Here is a 22,857-nt window from a genome sequence, read left to right as displayed (position 1 = left end):
ACAAACACTAAAGAGTTAAAGCTTTAATTGTGAAGTCAATTATATTTCTTAATTTTTTAAATCTGTTCCACAATGTCATTATCAAATCTTTCCTTGAAAAAAAATACATCCAAAGAGTAAATATATGTATTTCTTATTGTGGGAAACTTATAAGGCAGTGGAGATAGTACAACTTCACTTGAAAAACACAGTCACATTGCACAATTTTCACTAGAGATTAACAATTGATTGCAAGACTTCTTTTATGTGAATGTAGTTCTTTAAGAATGTGCTAGTGTAGGGGTATCATGCGAGATTATCATTCGTGCGACCTTGGTTTGAGACCCGGCTAGTGCATAATGAGTCTTTTGAATCCTATGAAATGTTTCAAATTAATATATATTGAATCTCACTAAAAACACTGCAATATTGCATTTCTCAGAGATTAGCATCCAAGATGTCTCTATTCACCAAATTCTTAAAAAGCATAGGAGTAACTCTTCCTCTCCACAGGTAAAAAAAATTGTGCTACTGGCACAAACACTAAAGTCCCAAAGCTGCTATTGTAAAGGCAATAACGTTTCCGAATTATTTATATTTGCTCCACAAACTCTTTAGCACAATCTTCCTTGAACTAAAAATACATCCATGGAGAAAATGTATGTACTTCTTATCTTGGGAAATCTATACTACAGTGCAAATAGAACAATTTCACTTGAAAATCATAGCCAAATTGCACATTTTTGACTAAAGATTATCAATTGATTGTTAGTCATTTGTTATGTGAATTAAAAGTTTCTGAAGAGAGCTAGTAGTGTAGGGGTATCATGCAAGATTCCCATTCTTGTGACCCGGGTTAGAGTCCCGGCTAGCGCATGAAAATGTGTTTTTTGAATCCTATGACATTTTTCAAATTAATATATATTGAATCTCACTAAAAACATTACAATATTGCATTTCTCTAAGATGAGCCTCCAAGATGTCTCTATTCACCAAATTCTTAAAAAGCATAATAGTAACATTTCCTCTCCACAGGTAAAAAAAATGTGCTACGGACACAAACACTAAAGACCCAATGCTGCTATTGTAAAGGCAATTACATTTCCGAATTATTTATATTTGTTCCACAAACTCTTTAGCACAATCTTCCTTGAACTAAAAATACATCCATGGAGCAAAGATATGTATTTCTTATCTTGGGAAATCTATACAACAGTGCAAATAGTACAATTTCACTTGAAAATCATAGCCAAATTGAACATTTTTGACTAAAGATCATCAATTGATTGTTAGTCATTTGTAGTGTGAATTATAGGTAGCTAAAAAGCGCTAGTAGTGTAGGGGTGTCATGCAAGATTCCCATTCTTGCGACCTGGGTTCGAGTCCCGGCTAGCGCATAAAAATGTGTTTTTTGAATCCTATGACATTTTTCAAATTAATATATATTGAATCTCACTAAAAACATTACAATATTGCATTTCTCAAAGATGAGCCTCTAAGATGTCTCTATTCTCCAAATTCTTGAAAAGCATAATAGTAACATTTCCTCTCCACAGGTAAAAAAAAAGTGCTACGGACACAAACACTAAAGACCCAAAGCTTCTATTGTAAAGGCAATTACATTTCCGAATTAACTACATTTGTTCCACAAACTCTTTAGCACAATCTTCCTTGAAGTAAAAATACATCCATGGAGCAAAGATATGTATTTCTTATCTTGGGAAATCTATACAACAGTGCAAATAGTACAATTTCACTTGAAAATCATAGCCAAATTGAACATTTTTGACTAAAGATCATCAATTGATTGTTAGTCATTTGTTGTGTGAATTATAGGTAGCTAAAAAGCGCTAGTAGTGTAGGGGTATCATGCAAGATTCCCATTCTTGCGACCTGGGTTCGAGTCCCAGCTAGCACATAAAAGTGTGTCTTTTGAATTCTATAAAATCTGTTAAATTAATATATAATTAATATGTATAAAAAACATAGCTTTATTGCTTTTCTCAGAGATAGTCCTTGAAGATGTCTCAATTCACAAAATTCTTAAAAAGCATAGAGGTAACATTTTCTCTCCACAGGTAAAAAAAATGTACCAGTGATACAAACACTAAAGAGTTAAAGCTTTAATTGTGAAGTCAATTATATTTCTTAATTTTTTACATCTGCTCCACAATGTCATTATCAAATCTTTCCTTGAAAAAAAATACATCCAAAGAGTAAATATATGTATTTCTTATTGTGGGAAACTTATAAGGCAGTGGAGATAGTACAACTTCTCTTGAAAAACACAGTCACATTGCACAATTTTCACTAGAGATTAACAATTGATTGCAAGACATCTTTTATGTGAATGTAGTTCTTTAAGAATGTGCTAGTGTAGGGGTATCATGCAAGATTATCATTCGTGCGACCTTGGTTTGAGACCTGGCTAGTGCATAATGTGTCTTTTGAATCCTATGAAATGTTTCAAATTAATATATATTGAATCTCACTAAAAACACTGCAATATTGCATTTCTCAGAGATTAGCATCCAAGATGTCTCTATTCACCAAATTCTTAAAAAGCATAGAAGTAACACTTCCTCTCCACAGGTAAAAAAATTGTGCTACTGGCACAAACACTAAAGTCCCAAAGCTGCTATTGTAAAGGCAATAACATTTCCGAATTATTTATATTTGCTCCACAAACTCTTTAGCACAATCTTCCTTGAACTAAAAATACATCCATAGAGAAAATGTATGTACTTCTTATCTTGGGAAATCTATACTACAGTGCAAATAGTACAATTTCACTTGAAAATCATAGCCAAATTGCACATTTTTGACTAAAGATTATCAACTGATTGTTAGTCATTTGTTATGTGAATTAAAAGTTTCTGAAGAGCGCTAGTAGTGTAGGGGTATCATGCAAGATTCCCATTCTTGTGACCCGGGTTAGAGTCCCGGCTAGTGCATGAAAATGTGTTTTTTGAATCCTATGACATTTTTCAAAATAATATATATTTAATCTCACTAAAAACATTACAATATTGCATTTCTCAAAGATGAGCCTCCAAGATGTCTCTATTCACCAAATTCTTAAAAAGCATAATAGTAACATTTCCTCTCCACAGGTAAAAAAAATGTGCTACTGACACAAACACTAAAGACCCAATGCTGCTATTGTAAAGGCAATTACATTTCCGAATTATTTATATTTGTTCCACAAACTCTTTAGCACAATCTTCCTTGAACTAAAAATACATCCATGGAGCAAAGATATGTATTTCTTATCTTGGGAAATCTATACAACAGTGCAAATAGTACAATTTCACTTGAAAATCATAGCCAAATTGAACATTTTTGACTAAAGATCATCAATTGATTGTTAGTCATTTGTTGTGTGAATTATAGGTAGCTAAAAAGCGCTAGTAGTGTAGGGGTATCATGCAAGATTCCCATTCTTGCGACCCGGCTTCGAGTCCCGGTTAGCGCATGAAAATGTGTTTTTTGAATCCTATGACATTTTTCAAATTAATATATTTTGAATCTCACTAAAAACATTACAATATTGCATTTATCAAAGATGAGTCTCCAAGATGTCTCTATTCACCAAATTCTTAAAAAGCATTATAGTAACATTTCCTCTCCACAGGTAAAAAAAAAGTGCTACGGACACAAACATTAAAGACCCAAAGCTGCTATTGTAAAGGCAATTACATTTCCGAATTAACTACATTTGTTCCAAAAACTCTTTAGCACAATCTTCCTTGAACTAAAAATACATCCACGGAGCAAAGATATGTATTTCTTATCTTGGGAAATCTATACAACAGTGCAAATAGTACAATTTCACTTGAAAATCATAGCCAAATTGAACATTTTTGACTAAAGATCATCAATTGATTGTTAGTCATTTGTTGTGTGAATTATAGGTAGCTAAAAAGCGCTATTAAAGTAGGGGTAACATGCAAGATTCCCATTCATGCGACCTGGGTTCGAGTCCCAGCTAGCACATAAAAGTGTGTCTTTTGAATTCTATAAAATCTGTTAAATTAATATATAATTAATCTGTATAAAAAACATAGCTTTATTGCTTTTCTCAGAGATAGTCCTTGAAGATGTCTCAATTCACAAAATTCTTAAAAAGCATAGAGGTAACATTTTCTCTCCACAGGTAAAAAAAAATGTACCAGTGATACAAACACTAAAGAGTTAAAGCTTTAATTGTGAAGTCAATTATATTTCTTAATTTTTTAAATCTGTTCCACAATGTCATTATCAAATCTTTCCTTGAAAAAAAATACATCCAAAGAGTAAATATATGTATTTCTTATTGTGGGAAACTTATAAGGCAGTGGAGATAGTACAACTTCACTTGAAAAACACAGTCACATTGCACAATTTTCACTAGAGATTAACAATTGATTGCAAGACTTCTTTTATGTGAATGTAGTTCTTTAAGAATGTGCTAGTGTAGGGGTATCATGCGAGATTATCATTCGTGCGACCTTGGTTTGAGACCCGGCTAGTGCATAATGAGTCTTTTGAATCCTATGAAATGTTTCAAATTAATATATATTGAATCTCACTAAAAACACTGCAATATTGCATTTCTCAGAGATTAGCATCCAAGATGTCTCTATTCACCAAATTCTTAAAAAGCATAGGAGTAACTCTTCCTCTCCACAGGTAAAAAAAATTGTGCTACTGGCACAAACACTAAAGTCCCAAAGCTGCTATTGTAAAGGCAATAACGTTTCCGAATTATTTATATTTGCTCCACAAACTCTTTAGCACAATCTTCCTTGAACTAAAAATACATCCATGGAGAAAATGTATGTACTTCTTATCTTGGGAAATCTATACTACAGTGCAAATAGAACAATTTCACTTGAAAATCATAGCCAAATTGCACATTTTTGACTAAAGATTATCAATTGATTGTTAGTCATTTGTTATGTGAATTAAAAGTTTCTGAAGAGAGCTAGTAGTGTAGGGGTATCATGCAAGATTCCCATTCTTGTGACCCGGGTTAGAGTCCCGGCTAGCGCATGAAAATGTGTTTTTTGAATCCTATGACATTTTTCAAATTAATATATATTGAATCTCACTAAAAACATTACAATATTGCATTTCTCTAAGATGAGCCTCCAAGATGTCTCTATTCACCAAATTCTTAAAAAGCATAATAGTAACATTTCCTCTCCACAGGTAAAAAAAATGTGCTACGGACACAAACACTAAAGACCCAATGCTGCTATTGTAAAGGCAATTACATTTCCGAATTATTTATATTTGTTCCACAAACTCTTTAGCACAATCTTCCTTGAACTAAAAATACATCCATGGAGCAAAGATATGTATTTCTTATCTTGGGAAATCTATACAACAGTGCAAATAGTACAATTTCACTTGAAAATCATAGCCAAATTGAACATTTTTGACTAAAGATCATCAATTGATTGTTAGTCATTTGTAGTGTGAATTATAGGTAGCTAAAAAGCGCTAGTAGTGTAGGGGTGTCATGCAAGATTCCCATTCTTGCGACCTGGGTTCGAGTCCCGGCTAGCGCATAAAAATGTGTTTTTTGAATCCTATGACATTTTTCAAATTAATATATATTGAATCTCACTAAAAACATTACAATATTGCATTTCTCAAAGATGAGCCTCTAAGATGTCTCTATTCTCCAAATTCTTGAAAAGCATAATAGTAACATTTCCTCTCCACAGGTAAAAAAAAAGTGCTACGGACACAAACACTAAAGACCCAAAGCTTCTATTGTAAAGGCAATTACATTTCCGAATTAACTACATTTGTTCCACAAACTCTTTAGCACAATCTTCCTTGAAGTAAAAATACATCCATGGAGCAAAGATATGTATTTCTTATCTTGGGAAATCTATACAACAGTGCAAATAGTACAATTTCACTTGAAAATCATAGCCAAATTGAACATTTTTGACTAAAGATCATCAATTGATTGTTAGTCATTTGTTGTGTGAATTATAGGTAGCTAAAAAGCGCTAGTAGTGTAGGGGTATCATGCAAGATTCCCATTCTTGCGACCTGGGTTCGAGTCCCAGCTAGCACATAAAAGTGTGTCTTTTGAATTCTATAAAATCTGTTAAATTAATATATAATTAATATGTATAAAAAACATAGCTTTATTGCTTTTCTCAGAGATAGTCCTTGAAGATGTCTCAATTCACAAAATTCTTAAAAAGCATAGAGGTAACATTTTCTCTCCACAGGTAAAAAAAATGTACCAGTGATACAAACACTAAAGAGTTAAAGCTTTAATTGTGAAGTCAATTATATTTCTTAATTTTTTACATCTGCTCCACAATGTCATTATCAAATCTTTCCTTGAAAAAAAATACATCCAAAGAGTAAATATATGTATTTCTTATTGTGGGAAACTTATAAGGCAGTGGAGATAGTACAACTTCTCTTGAAAAACACAGTCACATTGCACAATTTTCACTAGAGATTAACAATTGATTGCAAGACATCTTTTATGTGAATGTAGTTCTTTAAGAATGTGCTAGTGTAGGGGTATCATGCAAGATTATCATTCGTGCGACCTTGGTTTGAGACCTGGCTAGTGCATAATGTGTCTTTTGAATCCTATGAAATGTTTCAAATTAATATATATTGAATCTCACTAAAAACACTGCAATATTGCATTTCTCAGAGATTAGCATCCAAGATGTCTCTATTCACCAAATTCTTAAAAAGCATAGAAGTAACACTTCCTCTCCACAGGTAAAAAAATTGTGCTACTGGCACAAATACTAAAGTCCCAAAGCTGCTATTGTAAAGGCAATAACATTTCCGAATTATTTATATTTGCTCCACAAACTCTTTAGCACAATCTTCCTTGAACTAAAAATACATCCATAGAGAAAATGTATGTACTTCTTATCTTGGGAAATCTATACTACAGTGCAAATAGTACAATTTCACTTGAAAATCATAGCCAAATTGCACATTTTTGACTAAAGATTATCAACTGATTGTTAGTCATTTGTTATGTGAATTAAAAGTTTCTGAAGAGCGCTAGTAGTGTAGGGGTATCATGCAAGATTCCCATTCTTGTGACCCGGGTTAGAGTCCCGGCTAGTGCATGAAAATGTGTTTTTTGAATCCTATGACATTTTTCAAAATAATATATATTTAATCTCACTAAAAACATTACAATATTGCATTTCTCAAAGATGAGCCTCCAAGATGTCTCTATTCACCAAATTCTTAAAAAGCATAATAGTAACATTTCCTCTCCACAGGTAAAAAAAATGTGCTACTGACACAAACACTAAAGACCCAATGCTGCTATTGTAAAGGCAATTACATTTCCGAATTATTTATATTTGTTCCACAAACTCTTTAGCACAATCTTCCTTGAACTAAAAATACATCCATGGAGCAAAGATATGTATTTCTTATCTTGGGAAATCTATACAACAGTGCAAATAGTACAATTTCACTTGAAAATCATAGCCAAATTGAACATTTTTGACTAAAGATCATCAATTGATTGTTAGTCATTTGTTGTGTGAATTATAGGTAGCTAAAAAGCGCTAGTAGTGTAGGGGTATCATGCAAGATTCCCATTCTTGCGACCCGGCTTCGAGTCCCGGTTAGCGCATGAAAATGTGTTTTTTGAATCCTATGACATTTTTCAAATTAATATATTTTGAATCTCACTAAAAACATTACAATATTGCATTTATCAAAGATGAGTCTCCAAGATGTCTCTATTCACCAAATTCTTAAAAAGCATTATAGTAACATTTCCTCTCCACAGGTAAAAAAAAAGTGCTACGGACACAAACATTAAAGACCCAAAGCTGCTATTGTAAAGGCAATTACATTTCCGAATTAACTACATTTGTTCCAAAAACTCTTTAGCACAATCTTCCTTGAACTAAAAATACATCCACGGAGCAAAGATATGTATTTCTTATCTTGGGAAATCTATACAACAGTGCAAATAGTACAATTTCACTTGAAAATCATAGCCAAATTGAACATTTTTGACTAAAGATCATCAATTGATTGTTAGTCATTTGTTGTGTGAATTATAGGTAGCTAAAAAGCGCTATTAAAGTAGGGGTAACATGCAAGATTCCCATTCATGCGACCTGGGTTCGAGTCCCAGCTAGCACATAAAAGTGTGTCTTTTGAATTCTATAAAATCTGTTAAATTAATATATAATTAATCTGTATAAAAAACATAGCTTTATTGCTTTTCTCAGAGATAGTCCTTGAAGATGTCTCAATTCACAAAATTCTTAAAAAGCATAGAGGTAACATTTTCTCTCCACAGGTAAAAAAAAATGTACCAGTGATACAAACACTAAAGAGTTAAAGCTTTAATTGTGAAGTCAATTATATTTCTTAATTTTTTAAATCTGTTCCACAATGTCATTATCAAATCTTTCCTTGAAAAAAAATACATCCAAAGAGTAAATATATGTATTTCTTATTGTGGGAAACTTATAAGGCAGTGGAGATAGTACAACTTCACTTGAAAAACACAGTCACATTGCACAATTTTCACTAGAGATTAACAATTGATTGCAAGACTTCTTTTATGTGAATGTAGTTCTTTAAGAATGTGCTAGTGTAGGGGTATCATGCGAGATTATCATTCGTGCGACCTTGGTTTGAGACCCGGCTAGTGCATAATGAGTCTTTTGAATCCTATGAAATGTTTCAAATTAATATATATTGAATCTCACTAAAAACACTGCAATATTGCATTTCTCAGAGATTAGCATCCAAGATGTCTCTATTCACCAAATTCTTAAAAAGCATAGGAGTAACTCTTCCTCTCCACAGGTAAAAAAAATTGTGCTACTGGCACAAACACTAAAGTCCCAAAGCTGCTATTGTAAAGGCAATAACGTTTCCGAATTATTTATATTTGCTCCACAAACTCTTTAGCACAATCTTCCTTGAACTAAAAATACATCCATGGAGAAAATGTATGTACTTCTTATCTTGGGAAATCTATACTACAGTGCAAATAGAACAATTTCACTTGAAAATCATAGCCAAATTGCACATTTTTGACTAAAGATTATCAATTGATTGTTAGTCATTTGTTATGTGAATTAAAAGTTTCTGAAGAGAGCTAGTAGTGTAGGGGTATCATGCAAGATTCCCATTCTTGTGACCCGGGTTAGAGTCCCGGCTAGCGCATGAAAATGTGTTTTTTGAATCCTATGACATTTTTCAAATTAATATATATTGAATCTCACTAAAAACATTACAATATTGCATTTCTCTAAGATGAGCCTCCAAGATGTCTCTATTCACCAAATTCTTAAAAAGCATAATAGTAACATTTCCTCTCCACAGGTAAAAAAAATGTGCTACGGACACAAACACTAAAGACCCAATGCTGCTATTGTAAAGGCAATTACATTTCCGAATTATTTATATTTGTTCCACAAACTCTTTAGCACAATCTTCCTTGAACTAAAAATACATCCATGGAGCAAAGATATGTATTTCTTATCTTGGGAAATCTATACAACAGTGCAAATAGTACAATTTCACTTGAAAATCATAGCCAAATTGAACATTTTTGACTAAAGATCATCAATTGATTGTTAGTCATTTGTAGTGTGAATTATAGGTAGCTAAAAAGTGCTAGTAGTGTAGGGGTGTCATGCAAGATTCCCATTCTTGCGACCTGGGTTCGAGTCCCGGCTAGCGCATAAAAATGTGTTTTTTGAATCCTATGACATTTTTCAAATTAATATATATTGAATCTCACTAAAAACATTACAATATTGCATTTCTCAAAGATGAGCCTCTAAGATGTCTCTATTCTCCAAATTCTTGAAAAGCATAATAGTAACATTTCCTCTCCACAGGTAAAAAAAAAGTGCTACGGACACAAACACTAAAGACCCAAAGCTTCTATTGTAAAGGCAATTACATTTCCGAATTAACTACATTTGTTCCACAAACTCTTTAGCACAATCTTCCTTGAAGTAAAAATACATCCATGGAGCAAAGATATGTATTTCTTATCTTGGGAAATCTATACAACAGTGCAAATAGTACAATTTCACTTGAAAATCATAGCCAAATTGAACATTTTTGACTAAAGATCATCAATTGATTGTTAGTCATTTGTTGTGTGAATTATAGGTAGCTAAAAAGCGCTAGTAGTGTAGGGGTATCATGCAAGATTCCCATTCTTGCGACCTGGGTTCGAGTCCCAGCTAGCACATAAAAGTGTGTCTTTTGAATTCTATAAAATCTGTTAAATTAATATATAATTAATATGTATAAAAAACATAGCTTTATTGCTTTTCTCAGAGATAGTCCTTGAAGATGTCTCAATTCACAAAATTCTTAAAAAGCATAGAGGTAACATTTTCTCTCCACAGGTAAAAAAAATGTACCAGTGATACAAACACTAAAGAGTTAAAGCTTTAATTGTGAAGTCAATTATATTTCTTAATTTTTTACATCTGCTCCACAATGTCATTATCAAATCTTTCCTTGAAAAAAAATACATCCAAAGAGTAAATATATGTATTTCTTATTGTGGGAAACTTATAAGGCAGTGGAGATAGTACAACTTCTCTTGAAAAACACAGTCACATTGCACAATTTTCACTAGAGATTAACAATTGATTGCAAGACATCTTTTATGTGAATGTAGTTCTTTAAGAATGTGCTAGTGTAGGGGTATCATGCAAGATTATCATTCGTGCGACCTTGGTTTGAGACCTGGCTAGTGCATAATGTGTCTTTTGAATCCTATGAAATGTTTCAAATTAATATATATTGAATCTCACTAAAAACACTGCAATATTGCATTTCTCAGAGATTAGCATCCAAGATGTCTCTATTCACCAAATTCTTAAAAAGCATAGAAGTAACACTTCCTCTCCACAGGTAAAAAAATTGTGCTACTGGCACAAATACTAAAGTCCCAAAGCTGCTATTGTAAAGGCAATAACATTTCCGAATTATTTATATTTGCTCCACAAACTCTTTAGCACAATCTTCCTTGAACTAAAAATACATCCATAGAGAAAATGTATGTACTTCTTATCTTGGGAAATCTATACTACAGTGCAAATAGTACAATTTCACTTGAAAATCATAGCCAAATTGCACATTTTTGACTAAAGATTATCAACTGATTGTTAGTCATTTGTTATGTGAATTAAAAGTTTCTGAAGAGCGCTAGTAGTGTAGGGGTATCATGCAAGATTCCCATTCTTGTGACCCGGGTTAGAGTCCCGGCTAGTGCATGAAAATGTGTTTTTTGAATCCTATGACATTTTTCAAAATAATATATATTTAATCTCACTAAAAACATTACAATATTGCATTTCTCAAAGATGAGCCTCCAAGATGTCTCTATTCACCAAATTCTTAAAAAGCATAATAGTAACATTTCCTCTCCACAGGTAAAAAAAATGTGCTACTGACACAAACACTAAAGACCCAATGCTGCTATTGTAAAGGCAATTACATTTCCGAATTATTTATATTTGTTCCACAAACTCTTTAGCACAATCTTCCTTGAACTAAAAATACATCCATGGAGCAAAGATATGTATTTCTTATCTTGGGAAATCTATACAACAGTGCAAATAGTACAATTTCACTTGAAAATCATAGCCAAATTGAACATTTTTGACTAAAGATCATCAATTGATTGTTAGTCATTTGTTGTGTGAATTATAGGTAGCTAAAAAGCGCTAGTAGTGTAGGGGTATCATGCAAGATTCCCATTCTTGCGACCCGGCTTCGAGTCCCGGTTAGCGCATGAAAATGTGTTTTTTGAATCCTATGACATTTTTCAAATTAATATATTTTGAATCTCACTAAAAACATTACAATATTGCATTTATCAAAGATGAGTCTCCAAGATGTCTCTATTCACCAAATTCTTAAAAAGCATTATAGTAACATTTCCTCTCCACAGGTAAAAAAAAAGTGCTACGGACACAAACATTAAAGACCCAAAGCTGCTATTGTAAAGGCAATTACATTTCCGAATTAACTACATTTGTTCCAAAAACTCTTTAGCACAATCTTCCTTGAACTAAAAATACATCCACGGAGCAAAGATATGTATTTCTTATCTTGGGAAATCTATACAACAGTGCAAATAGTACAATTTCACTTGAAAATCATAGCCAAATTGAACATTTTTGACTAAAGATCATCAATTGATTGTTAGTCATTTGTTGTGTGAATTATAGGTAGCTAAAAAGCGCTATTAAAGTAGGGGTAACATGCAAGATTCCCATTCATGCGACCTGGGTTCGAGTCCCAGCTAGCACATAAAAGTGTGTCTTTTGAATTCTATAAAATCTGTTAAATTAATATATAATTAATCTGTATAAAAAACATAGCTTTATTGCTTTTCTCAGAGATAGTCCTTGAAGATGTCTCAATTCACAAAATTCTTAAAAAGCATAGAGGTAACATTTTCTCTCCACAGGTAAAAAAAAATGTACCAGTGATACAAACACTAAAGAGTTAAAGCTTTAATTGTGAAGTCAATTATATTTCTTAATTTTTTAAATCTGTTCCACAATGTCATTATCAAATCTTTCCTTGAAAAAAAATACATCCAAAGAGTAAATATATGTATTTCTTATTGTGGGAAACTTATAAGGCAGTGGAGATAGTACAACTTCACTTGAAAAACACAGTCACATTGCACAATTTTCACTAGAGATTAACAATTGATTGCAAGACTTCTTTTATGTGAATGTAGTTCTTTAAGAATGTGCTAGTGTAGGGGTATCATGCGAGATTATCATTCGTGCGACCTTGGTTTGAGACCCGGCTAGTGCATAATGAGTCTTTTGAATCCTATGAAATGTTTCAAATTAATATATATTGAATCTCACTAAAAACACTGCAATATTGCATTTCTCAGAGATTAGCATCCAAGATGTCTCTATTCACCAAATTCTTAAAAAGCATAGGAGTAACTCTTCCTCTCCACAGGTAAAAAAAATTGTGCTACTGGCACAAACACTAAAGTCCCAAAGCTGCTATTGTAAAGGCAATAATGTTTCCGAATTATTTATATTTGCTCCACAAACTCTTTAGCACAATCTTCCTTGAACTAAAAATACATCCATGGAGAAAATGTATGTACTTCTTATCTTGGGAAATCTATACTACAGTGCAAATAGAACAATTTCACTTGAAAATCATAGCCAAATTGCACATTTTTGACTAAAGATTATCAACTGATTGTTAGTCATTTGTTATGTGAATTAAAAGTTTCTGAAGAGCGCTAGTAGTGTAGGGGTATCATGCAAGATTCCCATTCTTGTGACCCGGGTTAGAGTCCCGGCTAGTGCATGAAAATGTGTTTTTTGAATCCTATGACATTTTTCAAAATAATATATATTTAATCTCACTAAAAACATTACAATATTGCATTTCTCAAAGATGAGCCTCCAAGATGTCTCTATTCACCAAATTCTTAAAAAGCATAATAGTAACATTTCCTCTCCACAGGTAAAAAAAATGTGCTACTGACACAAACACTAAAGACCCAAAGCTGCAATTGTAAAGGCAATTACATTTCCGAATTATTTATATTTGTTCCACAAACTCTTTAGCACAATCTTCCTTGAACTAAAAATACATCCATGGAGCAAAGATATGTATTTCTTATCTTGGGAAATCTATACAACAGTGCAAATAGTACAATTTCACTTGAAAATCATAGCCAAATTGAACATTTTTGACTAAAGATCATCAATTGATTGTTAGTCATTTGTTGTGTGAATTATAGGTAGCTAAAAAGCGCTAGTAGTGTAGGGGTATCATGCAAGATTCCCATTCTTGCGACCCGGCTTCGAGTCCCGGTTAGTGCATGAAAATGTGTTTTTTGAATCCTATGACATTTTTCAAATTAATATATATTGAATCTCACTAAAAACATTACAATATTGCATTTATCAAAGATGAGTCTCCAAGATGTCTCTATTCACCAAATTCTTAAAAAGCATTATAGTAACATTTCCTCTCCACAGGTAAAAAAAAAGTGCTACGGACACAAACACTAAAGACCCAAAGCTGCTATTGTAAAGGCAATTACATTTCCGAATTAACTACATTTGTTCCAAAAACTCTTTAGCACAATCTTCCTTGAACTAAAAATACATCCATGGAGCAAAGATATGTATTTCTTATCTTGGGAAATCTATACAACAGTGCAAATAGTACAATTTCACTTGAAAATCATAGCCAAATTGAACATTTTTGACTAAAGATCATCAATTGATTGTTAGTCATTTGTTGTGTGAATTATAGGTAGCTAAAAAGCGCTATTAAAGTAGGGGTAACATGCAAGATTCCCATTCTTGCGACCTGGGTTTGAGTCCCAGCTAGCACATAAAAGTGTGTCTTTTGAATTCTATAAAATCTGTTAAATTAATATATAATTAATCTGTATAAAAAACATAGCTTTATTGCTTTTCTCAGAGATAGTCCTTGAAGATGTCTCAATTCACAAAATTCTTAAAAAGCATAGAGGTAACATTTTCTCTCCACAGGTAAAAAAAAATGTACCAGTGATACAAACACTAAAGAGTTAAAGCTTTAATTGTGAAGTCAATTATATTTCTTAATTTTTTAAATCTGTTCCACAATGTCATTATCAAATCTTTCCTTGAAAAAAAATACATCCAAAGAGTAAATATATGTATTTCTTATTGTGGGAAACTTATAAGGCAGTGGAGATAGTACAACTTCACTTGAAAAACACAGTCACATTGCACAATTTTCACTAGAGATTAACAATTGATTGCAAGACTTCTTTTATGTGAATGTAGTTCTTTAAGAATGTGCTAGTGTAGGGGTATCATGCAAGATTATCATTCGTGCGACCTTGGTTTGAGACCCGGCTAGTGCATAATGAGTCTTTTGAATCCTATGAAATGTTTCAAATTAATATATATTGAATCTCACTAAAAACACTGCAATATTGCATTTCTCAGAGATTAGCATCCAAGATGTCTCTATTCACCAAATTCTTAAAAAGCATAGAAGTAACACTTCCTCTCCACAGGTAAAAAAAATTGTGCTACTGACACAAACACTAAAGTCCCAAAGCTGCTATTGTAAAGGCAATTACATTTCCGAATTATTTATATTTGCTCCAAAAACTCTTTAGCACAATCTTCCTTGAACTAAAAATACATCCATGGAGCAAATGTATGTACTTCTTATCTTGGGAAATCTATACTACAGTGCAAATAGAACAATTTCACTTGAAAATCATAGCCAAATTGAACATTTTTGACTAAAGATTATCAATTGATTGTTAGTCATTTGTTGTGTGAATTAAAGGTTTCTAAAGAGCGCTAGTAGTGTAGGGGTATCATGCAAGATTCCCATTCTTGCGACCCGGGTTCGAGTCCCGGCTAGCGCATGAAAATGTGTTTTTTGAATCCTAGGACATTTTTCAAATTAATATATATTGAATCTCATTAAAAACATTACAATATTGCATTTCTCAAAGATGAGTCTCCAAGATGTCTCTATTCACCAAATTCTTAAAAAGCATTATAGTAACATTTCCTCTCCACAGGTAAAAAAAAAGTGCTACGGACACAAACATTAAAGACCCAAAGCTGCTATTGTAAAGGCAATTACATTTCCGAATTAACTACATTTGTTCCAAAAACTCTTTAGCACAATCTTCCTTGAACTAAAAATACATCCATGGAGCAAAGATATGTATTTCTTATCTTGGGAAATCTATACAACAGTGCAAATAGTACAATTTCACTTGAAAATCATAGCCAAATTGAACATTTTTGACTAAAGATCATCAATTGATTGTTAGTCATTTGTTGTGTGAATTATAGGTAGCTAAAAAGCGCTATTAAAGTAGGGGTAACATGCAAGATTCCCATTCATGCGACCTGGGTTCGAGTCCCAGCTAGCACATAAAAGTGTGTCTTTTGAATTCTATAAAATCTGTTAAATTAATATATAATTAATCTGTATAAAAAACATAGCTTTATTGCTTTTCTCAGAGATAGTCCTTGAAGATGTCTCAATTCACAAAATTCTTAAAAAGCATAGAGGTAACATTTTCTCTCCACAGGTAAAAAAAAATGTACCAGTGATACAAACACTAAAGAGTTAAAGCTTTAATTGTGAAGTCAATTATATTTCTTAAATTTTTAAATCTGTTCCACAATGTCATTATCAAATCTTTCCTTGAAAAAAAATACATCCAAAGAGTAAATATATGTATTTCTTATTGTGGGAAACTTATAAGGCAGTGGAGATAGTACAACTTCACTTGAAAAACACAGTCACATTGCACAATTTTCACTAGAGATTAACAATTGATTGCAAGACTTCTTTTATGTGAATGTAGTTCTTTAAGAATGTGCTAGTGTAGGGGTATCATGCAAGATTATCATTCGTGCGACCTTGGTTTGAGACCCGGCTAGTGCATAATGAGTCTTTTGAATCCTATGAAATGTTTCAAATTAATATATATTGAATCTCACTAAAAACACTGCAATATTGCATTTCTCAGAGATTAGCATCCAAGATGTCTCTATTCACCAAATTCTTAAAAAGCATAGAAGTAACTCTTCCTCTCCACAGGTAAAAAAATTGTGCTACTGGCACAAACACTAAAGTCCCAAAGCTGCTATTGTAAAGGCAATAACATTTCCGAATTATTTATATTTGCTCCACAAACTCTTTAGCACAATCTTCCTTGAACTAAAAATACATCCATGGAGAAAATGTATGTACTTCTTATCTTGGGAAATCTATACTACAGTGCAAATAGAACAATTTCACTTGAAAATCATAGCCAAATTGCACATTTTTGACTAAAGATTATCAATTGATTGTTAGTCATTTGTTATGTGAATTAAAAGTTTCTGAAGAGCGCTAGTAGTGTAGGGGTATCATGCAAGATTCCCATTCTTGTGACCCGGGTTAGAGTCCCGGCTAGTGCATGAAAATGTGTTTTTTGAATCCTATGACATTTTTCAAATTAATATATATTGAATCTCACTAAAAACATTACAATATTGCATTTCTCTAAGATGAGCCTCCAAGATGTCTCTATTCACCAAATTCTTAAAAAGCATAATAGTAACATTTAATCACCACAGTTAAAAAAAAATGTGTTACGGACACAAACACTAAAGACCCAATGCTGCTATTGTAAAGGCAATTACATTTCCGAATTATTTATATTTGTTCCACAAACTCTTTAGCACAATCTTCCTTGAACTAAAAATACATCCATGGAGCAAAGATATGTATTTCTTATCTTGGGAAATCTATACAACAGTGCAAATAGTACAATTTCACTTGAAAATCATAGCCAAATTGAACATTTTTGACTAAAGATCATCAATTGATTGGTAGTCATTTGTTGTGTGAATTATAGGTAGCTAAAAAGCGCTAGTAGTGTAGGGGTGTCATGCAAGATTCCCATTCTTGCGACCCGGGTTCGAGTCCGGGTTAGCGCATGAAAATGTGTTTTTTGAATCCTATGACATTTTTCAAATTAATATATATTGAATCTCACTAAAAACATTACAATATTGCATTTATCAAAGATGAGTCTCCAAGATGTCTCTATTCACCAAATTCTTAAAAAGCATAATAGTAACATTTCCTCTCCACAGGTAAAAAAAAAGTGTTACGGACACAAACACTAAAGACCCAAAGCTGCTATTGTAAAGGCAATTACATTTCCGAATTAACTACATTTGTTCCACAAACTCTTTAGCACAATCTTCCTTGAACTAAAAATACATCCATGGAGCAAAGATATGTATTTCTTATCTTGGGAAATCTATACAACAGTGCAAATAGTACAATTTCACTTGAAAATCATAGCCAAATTGAACATTTTTGACTAAAGATCATCAATTGATTGTTAGTCATTTGTTGTGTGAATTATAGGTAGCTAAAAAGCGCTATTAAAGTAGGGGTAACATGCAAGATTCCCATTCTTGCGACCTGGGTTCGAGTCCCAGCTAGCACATAAAAGTGTGTCTTTTGAATTCTATAAAATCTGTTAAATTAATATATAATTAATCTGTATAAAAAACATAGCTTTATTGCTTTTCTCAGAGATAGTCCTTGAAGATGTCTCAATTCACAAAATTCTTAAAAAGCATAGAGGTAACATTTTCTCTCCACAGGTAAAAAAAAATGTACCAGTGATACAAACACTAAAGAGTTAAAGCTTTAATTGTGAAGTCAATTATATTTCTTAATTTTTTAAATCTGTTCCACAATGTCATTATCAAATCTTTCCTTGAAAAAAAATACATCCAAAGAGTAAATATATGTATTTCTTATTGTGGGAAACTTATAAGGCAGTGGAGATAGTACAACTTCACTTGAAAAACACAGTCACATTGCACAATTTTCACTAGAGATTAACAATTGATTGCAAGACTTCTTTTATGTGAATGTAGTTCTTTAAGAATGTGCTAGTGTAGGGGTATCATGCGAGATTATCATTCGTGCGACCTTGGTTTGAGACCCGGCTAGTGCATAATGAGTCTTTTGAATCCTATGAAATGTTTCAAATTAATATATATTGAATCTCACTAAAAACACTGCAATATTGCATTTCTCAGAGATTAGCATCCAAGATGTCTCTATTCACCAAATTCTTAAAAAGCATAGGAGTAACTCTTCCTCTCCACAGGTAAAAAAAATTGTGCTACTGGCACAAACACTAAAGTCCCAAAGCTGCTATTGTAAAGGCAATAACGTTTCCGAATTATTTATATTTGCTCCACAAACTCTTTAGCACAATCTTCCTTGAACTAAAAATACATCCATGGAGAAAATGTATGTACTTCTTATCTTGGGAAATCTATACTACAGTGCAAATAGAACAATTTCACTTGAAAATCATAGCCAAATTGCACATTTTTGACTAAAGATTATCAATTGATTGTTAGTCATTTGTTATGTGAATTAAAAGTTTCTGAAGAGCGCTAGTAGTGTAGGGGTATCATGCAAGATTCCCATTCTTGTGACCCGGGTTAGAGTCCCGGCTAGCGCATGAAAATGTGTTTTTTGAATCCTATGACATTTTTCAAATTAATATATATTGAATCTCACTAAAAACATTACAATATTGCATTTCTCTAAGATGAGCCTCCAAGATGTCTCTATTCACCAAATTCTTAAAAAGCATAATAGTAACATTTCCTCTCCACAGGTAAAAAAAATGTGCTACGGACACAAACACTAAAGACCCAATGCTGCTATTGTAAAGGCAATTACATTTCCGAATTATTTATATTTGTTCCACAAACTCTTTAGCACAATCTTCCTTGAACTAAAAATACATCCATGGAGCAAAGATATGTATTTCTTATCTTGGGAAATCTATACAACAGTGCAAATAGTACAATTTCACTTGAAAATCATAGCCAAATTGAACATTTTTGACTAAAGATCATCAATTGATTGTTAGTCATTTGTAGTGTGAATTATAGGTAGCTAAAAAGCGCTAGTAGTGTAGGGGTGTCATGCAAGATTCCCATTCTTGCGACCCGGGTTCGAGTCCCGGCTAGCGCATAAAAATGTGTTTTTTGAATCCTATGACATTTTTCAAATTAATATATATTGAATCTCACTAAAAACATTACAATATTGCATTTCTCAAAGATGAGCCTCTAAGATGTCTCTATTCTCCAAATTCTTGAAAAGCATAATAGTAACATTTCCTCTCCGCAGGTAAAAAAAAAGTGCTACGGACACAAACACTAAAGACCCAAAGCTTCTATTGTAAAGGCAATTACATTTCCGAATTAACTACATTTGTTCCACAAACTCTTTAGCACAATCTTCCTTGAAGTAAAAATACATCCATGGAGCAAAGATATGTATTTCTTATCTTGGGAAATCTATACAACAGTGCAAATAGTACAATTTCACTTGAAAATCATAGCCAAATTGAACATTTTTGACTAAAGATCATCAATTGATTGTTAGTCATTTGTTGTGTGAATTATAGGTAGCTAAAAAGCGCTAGTAGTGTAGGGGTATCATGCAAGATTCCCATTCTTGCGACCTGGGTTCGAGTCCCAGCTAGCACATAAAAGTGTGTCTTTTGAATTCTATAAAATCTGTTAAATTAATATATAATTAATATGTATAAAAAACATAGCTTTATTGCTTTTCTCAGAGATAGTCCTTGAAGATGTCTCAATTCACAAAATTCTTAAAAAGCATAGAGGTAACATTTTCTCTCCACAGGTAAAAAAAATGTACCAGTGATACAAACACTAAAGAGTTAAAGCTTTAATTGTGAAGTCAATTATATTTCTTAATTTTTTACATCTGCTCCACAATGTCATTATCAAATCTTTCCTTGAAAAAAAATACATCCAAAGAGTAAATATATGTATTTCTTATTGTGGGAAACTTATAAGGCAGTGGAGATAGTACAACTTCTCTTGAAAAACACAGTCACATTGCACAATTTTCACTAGAGATTAACAATTGATTGCAAGACATCTTTTATGTGAATGTAGTTCTTTAAGAATGTGCTAGTGTAGGGGTATCATGCAAGATTATCATTCGTGCGACCTTGGTTTGAGACCTGGCTAGTGCATAATGTGTCTTTTGAATCCTATGAAATGTTTCAAATTAATATATATTGAATCTCACTAAAAACACTGCAATATTGCATTTCTCAGAGATTAGCATCCAAGATGTCTCTATTCACCAAATTCTTAAAAAGCATAGGAGTAACTCTTCCTCTCCACAGGTAAAAAAAATTGTGCTACTGGCACAAACACTAAAGTCCCAAAGCTGCTATTGTAAAGGCAATAACGTTTCCGAATTATTTATATTTGCTCCACAAACTCTTTAGCACAATCTTCCTTGAACTAAAAATACATCCATGGAGAAAATGTATGTACTTCTTATCTTGGGAAATCTATACTACAGTGCAAATAGAACAATTTCACTTGAAAATCATAGCCAAATTGCACATTTTTGACTAAAGATTATCAATTGATTGTTAGTCATTTGTTATGTGAATTAAAAGTTTCTGAAGAGCGCTAGTAGTGTAGGGGTATCATGCAAGATTCCCATTCTTGTGACCCGGGTTAGAGTCCCGGCTAGCGCATGAAAATGTGTTTTTTGAATCCTATGACATTTTTCAAATTAATATATATTGAATCTCACTAAAAACATTACAATATTGCATTTCTCTAAGATGAGCCTCCAAGATGTCTCTATTCACCAAATTCTTAAAAAGCATAATAGTAACATTTCCTCTCCACAGGTAAAAAAAATGTGCTACGGACACAAACACTAAAGACCCAATGCTGCTATTGTAAAGGCAATTACATTTCCGAATTATTTATATTTGTTCCACAAACTCTTTAGCACAATCTTCCTTGAACTAAAAATACATCCATGGAGCAAAGATATGTATTTCTTATCTTGGGAAATCTATACAACAGTGCAAATAGTACAATTTCACTTGAAAATCATAGCCAAATTGAACATTTTTGACTAAAGATCATCAATTGATTGTTAGTCATTTGTAGTGTGAATTATAGGTAGCTAAAAAGCGCTAGTAGTGTAGGGGTGTCATGCAAGATTCCCATTCTTGCGACCCGGGTTCGAGTCCCGGCTAGCGCATAAAAATGTGTTTTTTGAATCCTATGACATTTTTCAAATTAATATATATTGAATCTCACTAAAAACATTACAATATTGCATTTCTCAAAGATGAGCCTCTAAGATGTCTCTATTCTCCAAATTCTTGAAAAGCATAATAGTAACATTTCCTCTCCGCAGGTAAAAAAAAAGTGCTACGGACACAAACACTAAAGACCCAAAGCTTCTATTGTAAAGGCAATTACATTTCCGAATTAACTACATTTGTTCCACAAACTCTTTAGCACAATCTTCCTTGAAGTAAAAATACATCCATGGAGCAAAGATATGTATTTCTTATCTTGGGAAATCTATACAACAGTGCAAATAGTACAATTTCACTTGAAAATCATAGCCAAATTGAACATTTTTGACTAAAGATCATCAATTGATTGTTAGTCATTTGTTGTGTGAATTATAGGTAGCTAAAAAGCGCTAGTAGTGTAGGGGTATCATGCAAGATTCCCATTCTTGCGACCTGGGTTCGAGTCCCAGCTAGCACATAAAAGTGTGTCTTTTGAATTCTATAAAATCTGTTAAATTAATATATAATTAATATGTATAAAAAACATAGCTTTATTGCTTTTCTCAGAGATAGTCCTTGAAGATGTCTCAATTCACAAAATTCTTAAAAAGCATAGAGGTAACATTTTCTCTCCACAGGTAAAAAAAATGTACCAGTGATACAAACACTAAAGAGTTAAAGCTTTAATTGTGAAGTCAATTATATTTCTTAATTTTTTACATCTGCTCCACAATGTCATTATCAAATCTTTCCTTGAAAAAAAATACATCCAAAGAGTAAATATATGTATTTCTTATTGTGGGAAACTTATAAGGCAGTGGAGATAGTACAACTTCTCTTGAAAAACACAGTCACATTGCACAATTTTCACTAGAGATTAACAATTGATTGCAAGACATCTTTTATGTGAATGTAGTTCTTTAAGAATGTGCTAGTGTAGGGGTATCATGCAAGATTATCATTCGTGCGACCTTGGTTTGAGACCTGGCTAGTGCATAATGTGTCTTTTGAATCCTATGAAATGTTTCAAATTAATATATATTGAATCTCACTAAAAACACTGCAATATTGCATTTCTCAGAGATTAGCATCCAAGATGTCTCTATTCACCAAATTCTTAAAAAGCATAGAAGTAACACTTCCTCTCCACAGGTAAAAAAATTGTG

The 22,857-nt window shown here is 32.5% G+C and overlaps 15 non-coding genes across 15 annotated transcripts; all 15 read left to right on the top strand.

Annotated features, from left to right (window-relative positions):
* The first annotated feature begins 1,826 nt into the window (after positions 1-1,826).
* TRNAG-CCC (transfer RNA glycine (anticodon CCC)) lies at positions 1,827-1,897 on the top strand. The gene has a single exon. It is a non-coding gene; the product is annotated as a tRNA-Gly (tRNA).
* Positions 1,898-2,862: 965 nt separating this feature from the next.
* Positions 2,863-2,933, top strand: TRNAG-CCC (transfer RNA glycine (anticodon CCC)). The gene has a single exon. It is a non-coding gene; the product is annotated as a tRNA-Gly (tRNA).
* A 3,051-nt stretch (positions 2,934-5,984) lies between these two features.
* Positions 5,985-6,055, top strand: TRNAG-CCC (transfer RNA glycine (anticodon CCC)). Its single transcript has one exon. It is a non-coding gene; the product is annotated as a tRNA-Gly (tRNA).
* Positions 6,056-7,020: 965 nt separating this feature from the next.
* On the top strand, positions 7,021-7,091 carry TRNAG-CCC (transfer RNA glycine (anticodon CCC)). The gene has a single exon. It is a non-coding gene; the product is annotated as a tRNA-Gly (tRNA).
* Positions 7,092-10,142: 3,051 nt separating this feature from the next.
* Positions 10,143-10,213, top strand: TRNAG-CCC (transfer RNA glycine (anticodon CCC)). The gene has a single exon. It is a non-coding gene; the product is annotated as a tRNA-Gly (tRNA).
* Positions 10,214-11,178: 965 nt separating this feature from the next.
* Positions 11,179-11,249, top strand: TRNAG-CCC (transfer RNA glycine (anticodon CCC)). Its single transcript has one exon. It is a non-coding gene; the product is annotated as a tRNA-Gly (tRNA).
* Positions 11,250-13,258: 2,009 nt separating this feature from the next.
* TRNAG-CCC (transfer RNA glycine (anticodon CCC)) lies at positions 13,259-13,329 on the top strand. Its single transcript has one exon. It is a non-coding gene; the product is annotated as a tRNA-Gly (tRNA).
* A 2,009-nt stretch (positions 13,330-15,338) lies between these two features.
* Positions 15,339-15,409, top strand: TRNAG-CCC (transfer RNA glycine (anticodon CCC)). Its single transcript has one exon. It is a non-coding gene; the product is annotated as a tRNA-Gly (tRNA).
* A 1,487-nt stretch (positions 15,410-16,896) lies between these two features.
* TRNAG-CCC (transfer RNA glycine (anticodon CCC)) lies at positions 16,897-16,967 on the top strand. Its single transcript has one exon. It is a non-coding gene; the product is annotated as a tRNA-Gly (tRNA).
* A 2,010-nt stretch (positions 16,968-18,977) lies between these two features.
* TRNAG-CCC (transfer RNA glycine (anticodon CCC)) lies at positions 18,978-19,048 on the top strand. The gene has a single exon. It is a non-coding gene; the product is annotated as a tRNA-Gly (tRNA).
* A 450-nt stretch (positions 19,049-19,498) lies between these two features.
* TRNAG-CCC (transfer RNA glycine (anticodon CCC)) lies at positions 19,499-19,569 on the top strand. The gene has a single exon. It is a non-coding gene; the product is annotated as a tRNA-Gly (tRNA).
* Positions 19,570-20,019: 450 nt separating this feature from the next.
* On the top strand, positions 20,020-20,090 carry TRNAG-CCC (transfer RNA glycine (anticodon CCC)). Its single transcript has one exon. It is a non-coding gene; the product is annotated as a tRNA-Gly (tRNA).
* A 966-nt stretch (positions 20,091-21,056) lies between these two features.
* On the top strand, positions 21,057-21,127 carry TRNAG-CCC (transfer RNA glycine (anticodon CCC)). The gene has a single exon. It is a non-coding gene; the product is annotated as a tRNA-Gly (tRNA).
* Positions 21,128-21,577: 450 nt separating this feature from the next.
* TRNAG-CCC (transfer RNA glycine (anticodon CCC)) lies at positions 21,578-21,648 on the top strand. Its single transcript has one exon. It is a non-coding gene; the product is annotated as a tRNA-Gly (tRNA).
* A 450-nt stretch (positions 21,649-22,098) lies between these two features.
* Positions 22,099-22,169, top strand: TRNAG-CCC (transfer RNA glycine (anticodon CCC)). Its single transcript has one exon. It is a non-coding gene; the product is annotated as a tRNA-Gly (tRNA).
* The last annotated feature ends 688 nt before the right edge of the window (positions 22,170-22,857 follow it).

Source organism: Taudactylus pleione, unplaced genomic scaffold (genome assembly GCF_031769625.1).
Source record: "Taudactylus pleione unplaced genomic scaffold, aTauple2 ptg000497l, whole genome shotgun sequence".
Lineage (NCBI taxonomy): Eukaryota > Metazoa > Chordata > Amphibia > Anura > Myobatrachidae > Taudactylus > Taudactylus pleione.
This window is presented reverse-complemented; position numbering and strand designations above follow the sequence as displayed.